Source organism: Callithrix jacchus, chromosome 6 (genome assembly GCF_049354715.1).
Source record: "Callithrix jacchus isolate 240 chromosome 6, calJac240_pri, whole genome shotgun sequence".
NCBI lineage: Eukaryota > Metazoa > Chordata > Mammalia > Primates > Cebidae > Callithrix > Callithrix jacchus.
The window spans coordinates 33918577-33934109 of record NC_133507.1 but is presented as its reverse complement, the minus strand read 5'-3'; the positions used below and the strand labels follow the sequence as shown (position 1 = coordinate 33934109).

Here is a 15533-nt window from a genome sequence, read left to right as displayed (position 1 = left end):
GAATGAAGCCACTGTTGAGAGAGGCAACCACTGGCCCTGAGCATCCCTGCACATACGTGCTGGGAAAGCTGAGAATATACAGCCTGGTTCCAGTCCTACTCATTGCTCAGGGTTGTGTTTGCAGCAAGCAACCCTGAGGGATGAGGTAATGTCTCCTTCTAGAACAAAGAGCAGGCTTGCCATAAAGGAAGGGACTGTCCTCAGCTGTGACACAAACCCACTGCTCACACAGCATCCAGTTAGGCCCTCTGTGCTGGCTCTGGCTCTGTGTCCTACAGAAAGCAAGGATGGCCACAAATAGGATATTCTTTCTGCCTGTGAGTAATAATGTCCTTTGTCTCTGACCCAGGATCTCATGTCTTCTGACAGCATCTATGAAACAGTGACAGGATAATTTACTATCTCAGAGGCCAGCAAACTACAACTTGTGGACCAAATCCAGCCCATGATCTATTTTTGTACAACCTGTGAGCTAAGAATTATTTTTGTATTTTGAAAGGGTTGTAAAAAAAAAAAGATAAAGAATATATGACAGAGACCTTATACTGCCTACAAACCCTAAAATAGTTACGATTTCACTCTTAAATTTTTGCCAACCCCTGTATCATCCTTGAAGGAGAGTAAAGGTAATCTGAGTCTCTGACAATCCAACTCTCCATTTAACTTCCTGAGCGGAGTGCCACCATCTCCTCCTAAAGTTCCCATGGTACCAAGCACAGGTGGGTACTAGAAGAGGCTTGAACAAGACTAAAGCACCCCTCCTTCACTCAACACAGATTCAGTGCCTGGCGCTGTTTCAGGAACTGGTGATACATTAGTTAAAGCAAACAGTTAAAATCCCCAACCCCATGGCACTGACCTTCTAACAGAAGTGATGAATGATAATAATTACACGTCAGATAGTGGTGAGGGGTGTGGAGAAAACAAAAAGAATGAGAGAGATACGTCTTTCCAAGGTTTGGCTGCTTGGGGTGGAGAGGGGTAGCTCATTTGCTTTGTTTTTTTTGAGATGGGGTCTTGTTCTGTCACCCAGGCTGGAGTGCAGTGGCACGATCTCAGCTCACTGCAACCTCCACCTCCCGGGTTCAAGCGATTCTCCTGCCTCAGTCCACACTGTGGACTATAGATGCACAGTGTGACTCATATTTTATGCAAAATAGAGAAGGACTCTCTGAGAAGGTGGTGTGATTATCTATGTATTTATTTTTTGAGACAGATCTCGGACGGTCACCCATGCTGCATTGCAGTGGTGCCATCACAGCTCACTGTGGCCTTGGCCTACTGGGCTCAAGTGACCCTTCCACCTCAGCCTCCCACGCAGCTGGAACTAGAGGCATGTGCACCAGCACGCACGGCTCCGGGAGGCATGATTAGGCAGGCCAATGCCTGTTTGGGATCGCTAAGCCTTAGAAGCCTGGAGAATGAAATTAAAAGCACATCCCATGATAACTATGTGAAGCAATGCCCATGTGAATTCGCTCCATTTAGGCTGTCCACAGTGTGTACACTAAATATATATCATATTTATTCGTGAATTAAAATAATAAATTTAAAAATAAATAAATGATCTTTTTTTAAAAAGCACATCCCATTTCCACTTTCCGGCCCACAGTTTGCTAAGCTATGCACTCATTTGAGCTGGGTCCCCTTGGCCTTGGAGCACCGCTTCTGCACAGCTCCCCGGGAGCTGGAAGGCAGGCAGTGAGAGCAGGTTGGAGCCTGTGGGTTCTGAGGACCCCACCCCACCACGGAGGGCTTCTTCTTAATCTTACTTTGGCACTAAAAGCCCAAGTTAAGAATCACTGTACCTAGACCCTTTTATTTTACTCTATCAAATACATACTAATTTTCTGCCCCAGCACACATGACTGCGTATATTTTCACATATCTAAAAATGACAAATAAGATCCATATACACGTAAGAGCCGCTGAGCCTTTACTTCAGGAGAAAGGATGACCGTGAAAGAGCGCAGGCTTTGGGATCATCCAGAGCTGGGTCCACATCCCGCCTTCCCTCTAGTTACCTGGGTAAGTCACCTTAACTCTCTTAGATTTTGTTTGCTCATCTTGAGTGGGAGCTAATAATACCCACCTCTTTAGAAAGATCATGCAAAGCACCTAGCGCACAGTCGACCCACATAAAGCGTTAAGTGCTGGCCTCTCCAGAAGTGAGGACTCAGTCCTCCATCCACTCGGCAGCATTCATGTGGTGCTCCTACTGCCTATCGGGCAGCGTCCTGTGATGCGGCCCCTCCAAACCCCAAGACCACCTGTGCCCCCCAGGAGACAGACAGCAAACAAGCCATGGCGATCCAGAATGACACACAATGGAGGGAATCACCGGCGGGATGAGCACATGGGGAAAGCGGCTATGAGCAGCTGACCAAGTTGAAGGTAAGGTTCCTGGCTGGAGAAAAAGCTGACATTCCAGGCAGAGGTGGCATGTTAAGGAAAGGCTGGAGGCATGTGCCATGCAGTGAAGCCATGTGATGGGAGTTACAGGAAGGGAGAGAGGGCGAGGAAGAAGGCGCTGAAGCTAAATGGTCTTGTCGGCCACACTAGGGAAGCTGGACTGGTGTTAAAGACTGGCTCCCCTGTGGAGACATAACTAGAGGGGGGATGACTGGATACCACAAGATAAGTTAGAAGCTGCCCAGAAGCAAGTGTGGGAGGTGGGAGGGAGAGAAATGAGACTGAGTTTGATCCGCCTGTGGAGTATCTTGGTAGGAGCTATGGGTTAAGTGTGTCCCCCAAAATTCATGCTTTGGAAATTTAGTCCCCGGCATGGCAGTGTTGGCTGCAGCGAGATCTAAGAGGTGATTAGATCATCAAGAGGGGTAATGCTGCTGTAAAGGGACTGGGTTAATTCTCCTGGGAGTGAGTGAGTTCTTGTGGGACAGAATTAGCTGCCATGAGAGCTGGCTGTTGGAAAGCTGGGCCACCCCTTTCACAAGCATCTATTTCCCCTTCCACGTCTCCACCAACTGATGATGCAGAAAGAGGAGAGGCTCTCCCCTGACGCCGAGCAGATGTGGCCATCGGATCTTGCACTTCCCAGGCAGCAGAGCCATGAACCAAAATGAACTTTTTTATAAATTACCCAGCCTCAGGTATTCAGTTCTAGCAACAGAAAACTGACTCAGTCAGGAGGTATCCAGGAAAAGATGGGAAAGAGTGATATCTGGGCTGGAGACTGACGTGGGGCCATCGATCTGTAGATAAAGCCATGCACAGAGATAATCCAGAGTTTGGATATGGAGGAACAAGAGAACAAGCTGATGGAAAAGCCCTAAGAGAAAGCTACAAGACAGAGGCCCATGAAAGAGAAGGAACAGAAAGGGAACAGGGTAGAAGGAAGTCCAGAATGTTTTCTAATTTTAAAGTCATCTTCCAGAGGACTGATGTCAGCAAAACAGCAGCTAGAAAACTCCAACAGAAACATCAAAAAACTAACCGGAACCAACTTCGTAGGAGACCTGGAAAACAACTGCGGCTTATGGCAATCACAGGCCATATGCACAACTTGGATGAATCTCCAGAGAATGATGCCGAGCAAAGACATTCAAACCCAAAATGGTGCATACTGTACGGATCCATTTCATACTATTCTTGAAGTGACAAAATTATAGAAATGGACAGCAGATTTGTGGGTTGTCAGTGTTAAAGATGGGAGGTGGCAGTGGCTGTGAAAGAACAGCATGAGCCACGCTGTGGTGATGGAAATGCTCCATGTGGCTGTTCCCATCGAGATCCTGGGTGTGAGACTGTGCTAAATTTTGCAAGATGCTACAGGGTGGGGAACGGTAAAGGGTACACGGTAGATCTCTATATTATTTCTTAGACCGGCATGCGAATCTGTAATTATCTCCCAAAAAAGTTTAACTTAATTCTGAAAACAATCATATTCCCACCCACTAGCTGAGTCCTCAGAGTACCTGTTAAGGAATTTTGTGCAGATTTGTTTATTCATCATATAGAAAGAAAAATCTCAGAGACACGATCCCTCCAAGGCCACTCAGGCAGAGGTGCACTAAGTAGACACCCGGTGGGCCTGAGGAGGGCCTGGCCATGTCAGCAGCATGACTTGGGGACAGAAGGCTCCTCAGCTCCCTGCCAACATACTCCTGCCAGGATTCCTGAGTCCTGTTTTCCCAACTCATGAGGAGGAAACAAGAGGACAAACTGTTGGTATGGCCACCTCATGGTTTGTCTACTGAAAAGGAGAACAGAATGGAACAGAACTGCCAAACGTCTGCAGGGACTGAGTCTCTGGTTTTGCTGATGGGGAGATCCTCTAGCATGCAGTGACTCACTGGGGCAGAACAATTGGTAAGCTGTTCAAAAAAGGAGAGTTAAAAGCAATTTCTTTTCATTAGTGAAAGAAAAACCAGGGCTGAACTCAGCTGCTGGGCCCAGGATGGCTAAGACAGAGGGAGACAAAAATGTCCACATCCCTCCTGAATCTGGAGAGCCATTTTCAAAGCACCGGGGCTTTCATCAACCTAGGAAAGCGTTAGATGCAATCTGTCCGGCAGGGGGCACCAAGGAACCCCAAATAGCTGACACTTCACTGCAAAGCGGCCTGGATGAAATTGGGTTAACCAGATGGGGTGCCTGGAAATCCAAGGCAACATAGCCTGCGCCAAACCGCACCCCTCCACAGTGCTCGTCACCCACCTAGCCCCAGGATCACCCCATCTGGCTTCTGAAAGGCAGTTGGTATTCTAAAAAGCCTCTCATTGGAATTAGATGTCCTAGTTAGTTCTGTCGTTAGTTAGCTAAGTAAAAAGTGGGTCTTATTTTCTTCCTTCGTAAGATGGAGTAATGCTGATGACAACAGTTGTTGAAGCTTCGCCACAGGCCAGCTTCATGACACCATATCAAATGTGCACTGCATTGCCGTTTGACGATAATGAAGACTCGGCACAGTGAGATCAACTGGCTTTTCCCAGTCACACGGGGTGGGGAGTGGAAGATCTGAATCCGGGCACTTTGGCTCCAGAGCCTGTGTGTGCCCATTCCCCTGGAGACTGGGGAAGGCAGCAAATGAGCACGAGTGCTCTCAGTCAGCCCTGCCTTGGCCGCCTGGCACGGAGACTTGAAGCCTTGCGGCCTCATGGCCTCTAAAGGTGTGCTCTACAGAGGAACACCTTTAGCTTCTGCACGTGTGCCCCAGGTAAGCACGTGGACAGTCCATGCACACGTGTGCCGGGCCAGCTGCAGGCAGGGCTCACGGCTGGCTCCACACAGGCAGGTGACCATGAGGCCTGACCCAGCCCCCAAACTGCACCAAGGCCCTGTGAGGCGCTGCTGCTCCCAGCCAACATGTATGGAATTTGTGTCCTGGCCCATTCTTCTCCTCTGCTTCTTTGTATCGCCTCCCTTCTAACCCATAATCCCGAAACAACAGGGAAATTCTTCCCTCTGCTGAGGATCTGGCAGGAAAACAGTCTCCTTTCCAGTGACTCCATCAGAAACCCCATTAAAAGCCTTGCAGAAGTCAGACAAAAGAACTTGCCAGCAGTAAGATTTGTGATTGTACCCAGTGGTCACGGGAACGGGACACACAATCGGTGTGATTCAGCTCAAGGGAGGAGGTGCGGAGGAGGGCTAGGGATGGCAGGAAGCTGAGCCCTGGAAAGGGGCCTGGGCGGGGGGCCTGGAGGGACCCTGCTTTGGACAGAAGGGGCTGGGGCTGCAGGAGCCTCCAGGGCCCACTTTCCCAAGGCAGCCTCAATTTCAAACATTTATCTGCCATCAATTGCATGCTCCTGGTGTGTTCTGGAGTCAGGAGGCTTTTGCAGGAGGGGTCAGGGTCCGGATGCGCCTGACTCAGGGCCAGCGTCTCTCACACACCCTCTCTGCCAGCTCCCTGAAGCTTGAGCCCTGTGTTTTGATAACGAGCAGAGGAAGAGCTAATCCGCTTTACCAACATGGCCAACTGCTAGAAATAGGCTTTAACTCATTTTTAGAAGGTTAAGCGTATTCCAGGCAGAGGCAGGAACTAACAGTTCCCAGCTGGGCCGATTGCCTGCCCTCACCTGAACCGCGCCGTGGTGCTGCGAGGCCCTGTTGCCCCATTTTGCAGGTGCACAGCTGGTGTTCTGCTAGGCTGAGCGCTCACCTGAGGCACACGGCTGCCGGCATGTGCTAAGATCTTCATCATGCTGGACGGGCTCCCACACCCACCCTGGTTCCATGGATCTTCATTTGAGAGGAAGAATTAACCTCAAAACCAGGGAAATGAGGTCTCTCCATTTTTCCTTCTCCACTGGCAAGAGTAAGAAAAAGTGCTTGTTTTTTTCATGAATGAGGGCTCAGAAGGTCTCCAGCGTCAGGGAGAGTGGACCTGAGTTTCCCAGGTTGCTGGCATGAAGCATCCCCCGAAATAGAGTCCACGGGATTTAGAGGACAAACGACAGGATGGGTGATCAGATGATTTTGGAAATGCTACATTTTTCTACAGACTTCTGAAAGCCTTTGCGTGCATATATATATATATATTTTTGATATGGAGTTTTGCTCTTGTCGCCCAGGCTCACTGCAGTCTCTGCCTTTCAGGTTCAAGTGATTCTCCTGCCTCAGCCTCCCAAGTAGCTCAGATTACAGGTTCCCACCACCATGCCCAGCCAATTTTTGTGATTTTAGTAGACGGGGTTTCACCATGTTGGCCAAGCTGGTCTCGAACTCCTGACCTCAGGTGATCTACCTGCCTCAGCCTCCCAAAGTGCTGGGATTACAGACATGAGAGCCACTGCACTCAGCCTGAATGTCTTTGTATACTAATGGGCATTTTAAAGCTCTAGGTGTAGAAAGCTGAGGTTTAGAAAGGTCCCTTATCTAAGCATGTGGAGATGAGAGAGCTTACCTGGGCCCCAGCTCAGCCACCCACAGGTCGGGCCCCTTTAGGCCCCCCAGAGGCTTTCATGGGTGAAGTGAAGTGACTGTCAGAGATCATCTCCCACTGACACTGTGACTGATAACATGCTTCTAGGGAGCCCTTGTGCACACTCCGATGCTTACCTCGGCTTACCTAGTGCCAGGCACTTCCTCTGCAGGCCTCAGTTCCTAGGCTGACGGTGCTTAGGTCTGGGAGAGCTGAGGAGGCAGGACACCTGGAACATCTGCCCCACCCTGCCTTGCATCTAGCCAAGAGTCAGCCAAGTCTGCATTCCCCTGGGAAGCCTTCCCTGCTTTCTCTTCTCTGTCACCAATGCCACCCCCACGTCTGGCTGGTGACCATCTGCTGCTTCCAGGTTACTCCAGCTCATCTTGACCATAGCCTCATAAGAAATTAGATACCTGGCACGTAAGAAGCACCCCCACAGTTAGTTCCCTTCCCCTCCCCAGGGACAAACGACCTTGGTCTCCATCCTGGCTTCATCCCTGACTGCTGATGACTGGGGCAGTTTCATTTTCTGACCCTCACTCACTTCAAGGTGTATGGTTCTGGAAAGGTCACATGGGAATGTGTGCAGGAAAACAAGGGCCGTTCAACACAAGGCATCAAAGGGAAGGAGCAGGGCTGAGGGGCCCTTCCTTGCCCCCTTTCCTGGACAGTGTCCTGGCAGCTGGGGACCCTGGTGTGCTCCCCGAAGCTGAGCCATCCCTAGCCCTACCCCTGCACACTTCAGGACCATTCCTGCTTTTCCATCTCAGCGTGCCCATCGCTCCATCTGAGATGCACCCCGCTCCTGATATCCAGTCCTACTAAAGGGCCTACCCTGCTCCCAGGGGCTAGGTCCCAGCTTGTCCATTCAGCCTTGTCCTTGCCCCTTCAGCCAACACTCACCTACCCTGGGCTGGGGAGGAGGCGCCACAAGAGGGAAAAGCAACAATGGCCACGGAAGAAACTGGGCAACTCCCTCCCTCCAGCAGTGTCTTTCCACAAGGCCCTACAGGGGATAACAGCAGAGGGCGAATATTGTTCTCAGTGGCAGGGAGACTTTCACGCTGCACCAAAACGCTGGGCCTCTTCAGCGAATGTGCCCAGAAAGGCAAATAATAGAGCTTTTCAACTGTTGCCAGGGCCAGCCTGAGAGCTCAGTGGGTCCCGCTGGCCACACCGGGTTCCACGGAGGGGCCCTGTTCAGCGCCCCCATGTGTGCACACAGCGAGGGTCCAAGAAACAGCTCTGCTCCCAGTCTGAGCCCCTGGTCCCCAAGGTTAACCCCGAAAACACAAAACCATTCTCCATCTTTTTCTTTCAGGGTTTCAGGTGGCCTCAGTAAGAGGCAGCCGTTCCCCAGCCCAGGGACTACTTGGTCTAAATGCGATCCCTCAGCTCCCTGCTCTGGCCGGGCTGCCGGTGATGGCTGCCTGGCACTCCCCTGCCTCACTGGCTTCCTTCTACACCCTCTCTTCTCTCTAATTGCAGAGGTCATTGTTCCCCAGCAGCTTCTACACTAATTTCCCAGTAGCTTCTACACTTCTAATTCTAGACACAGTCCGAGTCATCTCATGCCATCACAGATTCAGGCACTGCCTATGTGCTGGGCATGACCAAATAGCTGCCGCCAGCTGCCTCCCGAGACTCAGGGGCTTCATGCCCACCAAGATTCCCTGCTTATCTCAGTGGTAACTCTGTCTTCAGTCAGTACACCACCAGTGACCTGGCAAATGAAGGCAGAGACCCGGAGCCCTGCTAGACTTCCTTCCTCACCCTTTCCACATCTAACTAGCTCCAAGTCTTATGGGTTACAGCTCCTGAGTGCTCCAGCTAAATCCTCTCTCCCATGCTCACGCCCCTGCCCCTGCCATACCTTGCCATCACCGGCACATATGACTTCTCAGCTTCCCAACCACTCTGCAGCCTCCACCCTTACTCCTCCTACACGCTCTGTGGCCAGACAGATATTTCTAAGCCTCAAATTCAACAGCTGTATCACATCACTCCCTCCAATTGAAATCTGTGAAATGCCCTCTTGGTAGGCTGAATAAGGACCCCCAACATGTCCATGTCCTAAGCCCAAGAACCTGTGAATGTTGCCTTTGAAGGCAAAAGGGACATGGCAGAGGTAATGAAGTGCATGAGACGGGGAGATTACCCAGATTATCCAGGTGGTCCTGATGTGACCACCAGAAGGTGATGTGATACTGGAAGCAGAGAATGAAGTGACACCTTTAAGGACAGATGGGCCATAAGCCACGGAATGTAGGCAGCCACTGGATGCTGGAAAAGGCAGGAAGCAGAGCCTCTTGGAGCTTCTGGAACAAACCAGCCCATGGACACCTTGGCTTCAGCCGAGTGTGGCTGACTTTGGGTTTCTGTCCTTCAGCTGTAATGCACTGGCAGTATTTTAAGTCACAATATTTGTACTCGTTTGTTGCAGCAGCTACAGGAAACTCATACTTTCCCCATAAAATTGCAACAAAACCTGACCACCCTAGAATGATCGCCAAGTCCTACCTCCTGCCTGGCCTGGCCTCTGCCTGTCCTGCCTTTTCCTTGGATGTTCTGCTGCACAGTGTCCTGATGGTATGAAATCCTTAGCTTGTGTCTTAGAAAGACACCAGGCTTTCTCCCTCCTCAGATCGCAGCTGGTCTCTGCACCTGGTATACCCACCCCACACCCTCCTCCTAAGAGTCAGCCAGGTTTGAACTCCCCTGAGAAGTCTTCCCTCCTTTCCCTTCTCTGACACAAACACCAACCCCCAGGTCTGGCTGGATGACTGTTCGCTACTTCCAGGTTGCTTTGGCTCATCTTGACCATAGACTTGTAAGAAATTATTCCATAGGGAAAAGACGTCCAGGAGGCTTCAGTCCCAGGTCCAGACACAGTAAAAGCACATCCACTGCACGCAGCTTTGAAGCCAAGATGCAATGCAGGGCAGCCACCCAAGGATGAGTCAGAGGAAACAGCAGCAGCAGGACTGGGGAGAAGGCTGGGATGTGAAGGACGCTGAGGCAAGTTCCTCATCTTATCTCTTGTGGCTCCCGACCTGGAAGTGGGCACGAGGGTGCAGACAAGAAAGCCCTGGGGAACACTTAGTACAGGCTTGAAGAGGAGGAACAGGGACTCCTGACACTCAGAAAGGGGGAAATTGCCTGTTGATTTGCTTCTTTTTATTCATTCTCTTATGTCCCAAGAAGAGCCACAACTGAAATTAGAATATATTTTGAACTGAATAGAAATGAAAATAAAATATATTAAAGGAACCATCATTATAGATGCCAATGGACATTCAGAGGATAGCAGGGACACTGTGAACAGCTCTATGCCCTCCAATTTGATAATGTCCCTCCCTCCCTTCCTTCCTTTCTTTCTTTCTCTCTTTCTTTTTTTCAGACTTTCACTCTTATCACCCAGACTGGATTGAGGTGGCACAATCTTGGCTCACCGCAACCTCTACCTCCTGGGTTCAGGCAATTCTCCTGCCTCAATCTCCAGAATAGCTGGGATTACAGATGCATGCCACCACACCTAGATATTTTATCTTTTATTTATTTATTTTTACTATTTATCTATTTGTTAGTAAATTTTTTTATATAAGCCTATGGTACCCAGTATTCCCAGGCAGTCTCCCATCCAAGTGCTAGCCAGGCCCAACCCTGCTTAGCTTCCGAGATCACACAAGATCAGGCACGTTCAGGGTGGTTTGGTCGTAGACAGACATTTTATTTAAAAAAAATTTTTGGTAAAGATGGCGTCTTGCTATGTTGCCCAGGTTAGTCTCAAACTCTTGGCCTTAAGTAATTATTCCACCTCAGCCTCCCAAAGCACTAGGATTACAGGTTTGAACCTGGCCAGATGCAATGTTTTTATTCAATCCTAAAGAGAGTTCAGGTCCCTGGACCTAACTTAGCAGCACATGAAGAAAAGCCCCAGGACTTCAGTCCACAGTGGAATGTGGCAATCAGAAGAGCTCATTCTGTCATGGAATGTGTCAACCGATGTGCATCTCTCAGGAGAATGGGGTCTGAGTCTCCTGCCCCTCTGGGCTGGTCAGACACCAGAGATCCCATTTCAGTCAGAGGCCCACCCTCTAGTAAAGGACTGACGGACTTGATCACAGCCTGAGACCAACAGCCTTCTGGATGCAGAATGATTCAAGAACTGAGCTTGTTTGACCCCAAGGGGGAAGAAAAAAGATGACTGGAGGCAAAAAGATAACCAACCTGTCTTTGACTTTATTCACCATCACACGGAAAAGAAACTAGTCTTTTCCCACCATCAGCGCTAAGAGTATTATTAACAGGAGAGAGATTTCCATTTAATACAAGGCATGACTTTCCAGCAACTGGGCTGCACGATGTCTCCTGGGCTGCCCCAGAAGGCACTCGAGGAGGCTCTAGAGGGGAGCACTTGATAAATACTGGACATGTGGCTGCCACAGTCCCTCATACACACAGTTCTCTAAATCCCTGTCATCAGTCTGCCTGCCTTGGAAGGCTCAGGGCAATTTCTTCCCTCTTCGGAGAACCCTGTTGTGACTACCTCAGCCCTCCCTAAATTCTTTAAAATTTCGAACTGTGGTTGTAGATTTCATAATCAAACCCTTGCTTATGTAGCAAATCCCTTCCCTGAGGACAGGGAGCACAAAGTCTAACTTGCATCATTGTATGGGCTTTGCATACAAGAAAAAGGTTAAGGAAGTGCTGGCTGGTTGGCTGGCTCTGCTCCCAGAACACAGCCATGTGCATCTGCATCAAAGGAAAGGTGCTTCAGACAGCTGCCATCACTCACATGCTGTATAAAAAGGATTTGTTGAGCTGTAATTCATATACCATACCAATTACCCACTTAAAGTAGACAACTGAATGTTTTTAAATAAATTCAAAGTTGTGCAACCATCGCCACAATCTACTTTTAGAACATGTTTGTTCTAACACTTGCTGTGTGTTTTTTTATTTGAGACAGAGTCGAAAGGCTCTGTTGCCTAGGCTGGAGTGCAGTGGCATGATCTCAGCTCACTAAAACCTCTGCCTCCTGGGTTTAAGCAATTCTCCTGTCTCGGGAGGAGTGGTGGGACTACAGGGGTGCATCACCATGCCCAGCTAATTTTTAAATTTTTAGTAGAGATGGGGTTTCACCATGTTGGCTAGGCTGGTCTCGAACTCCTAACCTCAAGTGATCCACCTGCCTTGGCCTCCCAAAGTGCTGGGATTACAGGCATGAGCCACTGGGCCTGGCCGAAACCCCATACTTCTTAACGTTCACTCTCCACTCCCCTCCAACACTCCACCCCTCACCCCAGCCCCAGGCAACTACTAATTGGCTTTCTATATCTATAGACCTGCTGGTCCTGCGTATTTCCTGTAAATGGAATCATGCAGTATGTTGTCATTTGTGGCTGGCTCCTGTGACTAGGCATAATTATTTCAAGACTCATCCATGTTGCTCCATGTGTCAGTGACTCACTCTTCTGTTGCTGACAGTATTCCACCCTATGGATATGCCATTATTTGCTCATCTTCTCAATTGCTGATGGACATTTGAGTTGTTCACAATTTTGAAGTATTATAAATAAAGTTGCTTTGAGTATTTGTGTCCAAGTCTTCATGTGGATGTATGTTTTTATTTCTCTTGGGTAAATGCATAGGAGTGGAATTGCTGGGTCATGTGGTAACTCTATCGCTTAACATTTTGAAGAACTACCAAAGTGTTTCCAAAGCGGATGCACCACTTGACAATCCTACCAGGAACATATGAGGGTCTCAGCGTCTCCATATCCTTGACAAGACTTGCACTTTTTGCTAGTCATGTTGATGGGGGTGAAGTGGTAGCTCACTGTGGTTTTGATATGCGTTTCCCTAATGACTAAGATGCAGAAGAAATTTGTATGTGCTTACTGGCCATTTGTATCCCTTCTTTGGAGAAGTGTCTGTTCAAATCCTTGCCTATTTTTAATTTTTATGTTTGCTTTCAGGTTCTCTCATGAGGTCGCATGATCCTTTGCCTACTTTTATTTTTTATTTATTTTTATTTTGTATTTCCACAGGTTTTGGGGAAACAAGTGGTGTTTGGTCATACGAATAAGTTCTTTAGTGGTGATTTCTGAGACTTTGGTGCACCCACCACCTGAGCGGTGTACACTGTACCCAATTTGTAGTCTTTTATCCCTTAGCCTTCTTCCATCCTTTTCACGGAATCCCTAAAGTCCATAGTATCATTCTTATGCCTTTCTTTGCTTACTTTTAAATTGGGGTATTTGTGTTTTTATTATTCAGTTGTACAGATTTTTGTTTTGCTTTGTTTTTACTTTCTGTTGAGATGGGGTCTTACTAGGTTACCCAGGCTGGTCTCAAGCACCTGGGATTAAGTGATCCTCCTGCCTTGGCCTCTCCAAGTACTGGGATTACAAGCATGAGCCACCACACTTGGCCTATAAGGATTGTTTACATATATTCTTTATCACCTATATGATTTGAAAATATTTTCTATTATTCAGTGGATTGCCTTTTAACTTTGTTGGTAGTATTTTCTGTTTGCAGCACAAGTTTTTCATTTGAATGGAGTCCAGATTTACATAATTTTCTTTTTGTCATTTCTGCTTTTCTTGTATCTAAGAAACCAATGACTAACCCAAGATATAAAGACTTAAAGATTTACTCCTATGTTTTCTTCTCCAAATTTTTTCTTTTCTTTTTTCCTCTTTTTTTTTTGAGGCAGATTCTCACTCTGTCTCCTAGGGTGGAGTGCAGTGGTGTGATCTTGGCTCACTGCATCCTCCGCCTCTTTGGTTCAAGCGATTCTCCTCCCTCAGCCTCCCAAGTAGTTGGGGTTATAGGCACCTGCCACCACACTTGGCTAATTTTTGTATTTTCAGTAGAGACAGGGTCTCATCATGTTGGCCAGGTTGGTCTTGTCGAACTCCTGACCTCAGGTGATCCACCTGCCTTGACCTCCCAAAACGCGGAGATTACAGGTGTGAGCCACTGTGCCTGGCCTGTTCTTTTTAAAGATTGTTTTGGCTATTCAGGATCTTTTGAGATTCCATCTACATTTTAGAATGAAGTTTTTTGTTTTGTTTTTCTACCAAAAAAAAAAAAAACCATTTATTGGGATTTTGCTAGAGATTGCATTTTGTAGATCACTTTAAGTAGCACTGACATCTTAACAATATTAATTCTTCTGATTCACGAACACAGGATGTCTTTTGATTTATTTACGTCTTGTTAAATTTCTTTCAGCAAAGTTTTGTAGTTTTCAGTGTATAAGTCTTTCACAAGTGTACAACCTCCTTGGCTAAGTTTATTCCAATGTATTTTATGCTTTTTTATTCTGTAAGTGAAATTCCTTTTTAAAAAAAGATTGTTCGTTCTTCATCCTATTTAATGCAGGTATTCATAGCTATAACTTTCCCTACAGCACTGCTTAGCTATATCCTGTAAGTTTTGATGTGTTTGTTTCTGCTTTCCTTCACTTTAAATTGTTTTCTTATTTTCCTTGTGGTTTCTTCTGTGACACATTGATTATTTAGGAGTATATTGTTTAATTTCTATATATTGTTAATTTCCCAATTTTGGAAGACGTACTTTGTATGATTTCAGTCCTTTTGGATTTGGGGGCTGCATATGGACTATATTTCTTTTTCTTTTCTTTTTTTTTTTTTTTTTGAAACAGAGTCTTGCTCTGTCACCCAGACTGGAGTGCAGTTGTGTGATCTTGGCTCACTGCAACTTCTGCCTCCTGGGTTCAAGTGATTCTCCTGCCTCAGCCTCCCGAGTAGCTGGGATTACAGGTGCATGTCACCATGCTCAGCTAATTTTTTGTATTTTTAGTAGAGACAGGGTTTCACCATGTTGGGCAGGATGGTCTCCATCTCCTGGCCTCATGATCTGCCCACTTCGGCCTCCCAAAGTGCTGGGATTACAAGCATGAGTCACCTCGCCTGGCCCATGGACTAAATTTCATATGCAATTGAGAAAAATGTGTATTCTACTTCTGTTTGGTGGAGCATCCTATAGACGTCTGTTAGGTCTAAATGATTTGTTGTGCTGTTCCAGTCTTCTGGTCTTCCGCCTAGTTGCTCTACCAATGAATGAAAGCCTGATCTCCAACCACTATTGTTACATTGTTTGTTTCTCTCATCAATTTTGCCTGGTTTTGCTTTACATATTTTGGGTTCTCTTAGTAGGTGCACATATGTTTATAATTGTTATATTGTCTGGATAGATCTAAACTTCTATCATTAGAAAATGTCCCTCTTTATCTGTGGTAAAATTTTTGTTTTAAAATCTATGTAGGCCGATATTTGCATAGGTACTCCAGCTCATGCTGTTATTATGGTATGTTTCCCACCTTTAACTTTCAGCATATTGGTGTCTTTGAATCTAAAGTATCTCCTATAAAAAGATATAGTTGGATTTGTTTTTGAAAGAAAGAAATAATTCTGACAGTCTCTGCCTTAGCTTGGGTTGTTTAATGCACTATTGGTATGGTTACATTTATATCTGCCGTTTTGATTTTTGCGTTTTTTTACGTGTTTTGTCTTTTTTGTGTGTCTGTTCTTCCTTTTGCATTTGGTGAATATGTTCTAGTGTGACGGTTTAATCTCTTTAATACTTTTTTACTAAGTAAGTTGTTTTC

At 47.1% G+C, this 15533-nt stretch overlaps 1 protein-coding gene and 1 pseudogene across 5 annotated transcripts in view; both read right to left on the bottom strand.

Moving 5' to 3' along the window:
- Positions 1 to 15533, bottom strand: part of ARHGEF4 (Rho guanine nucleotide exchange factor 4) — a 210985-nt gene that overhangs the window by 175206 nt on the left and 20246 nt on the right. The gene's annotated exons all lie outside the window — the stretch shown is intronic.
- On the bottom strand, positions 10493 to 10611 carry LOC118154830 (5S ribosomal RNA; annotated as a pseudogene).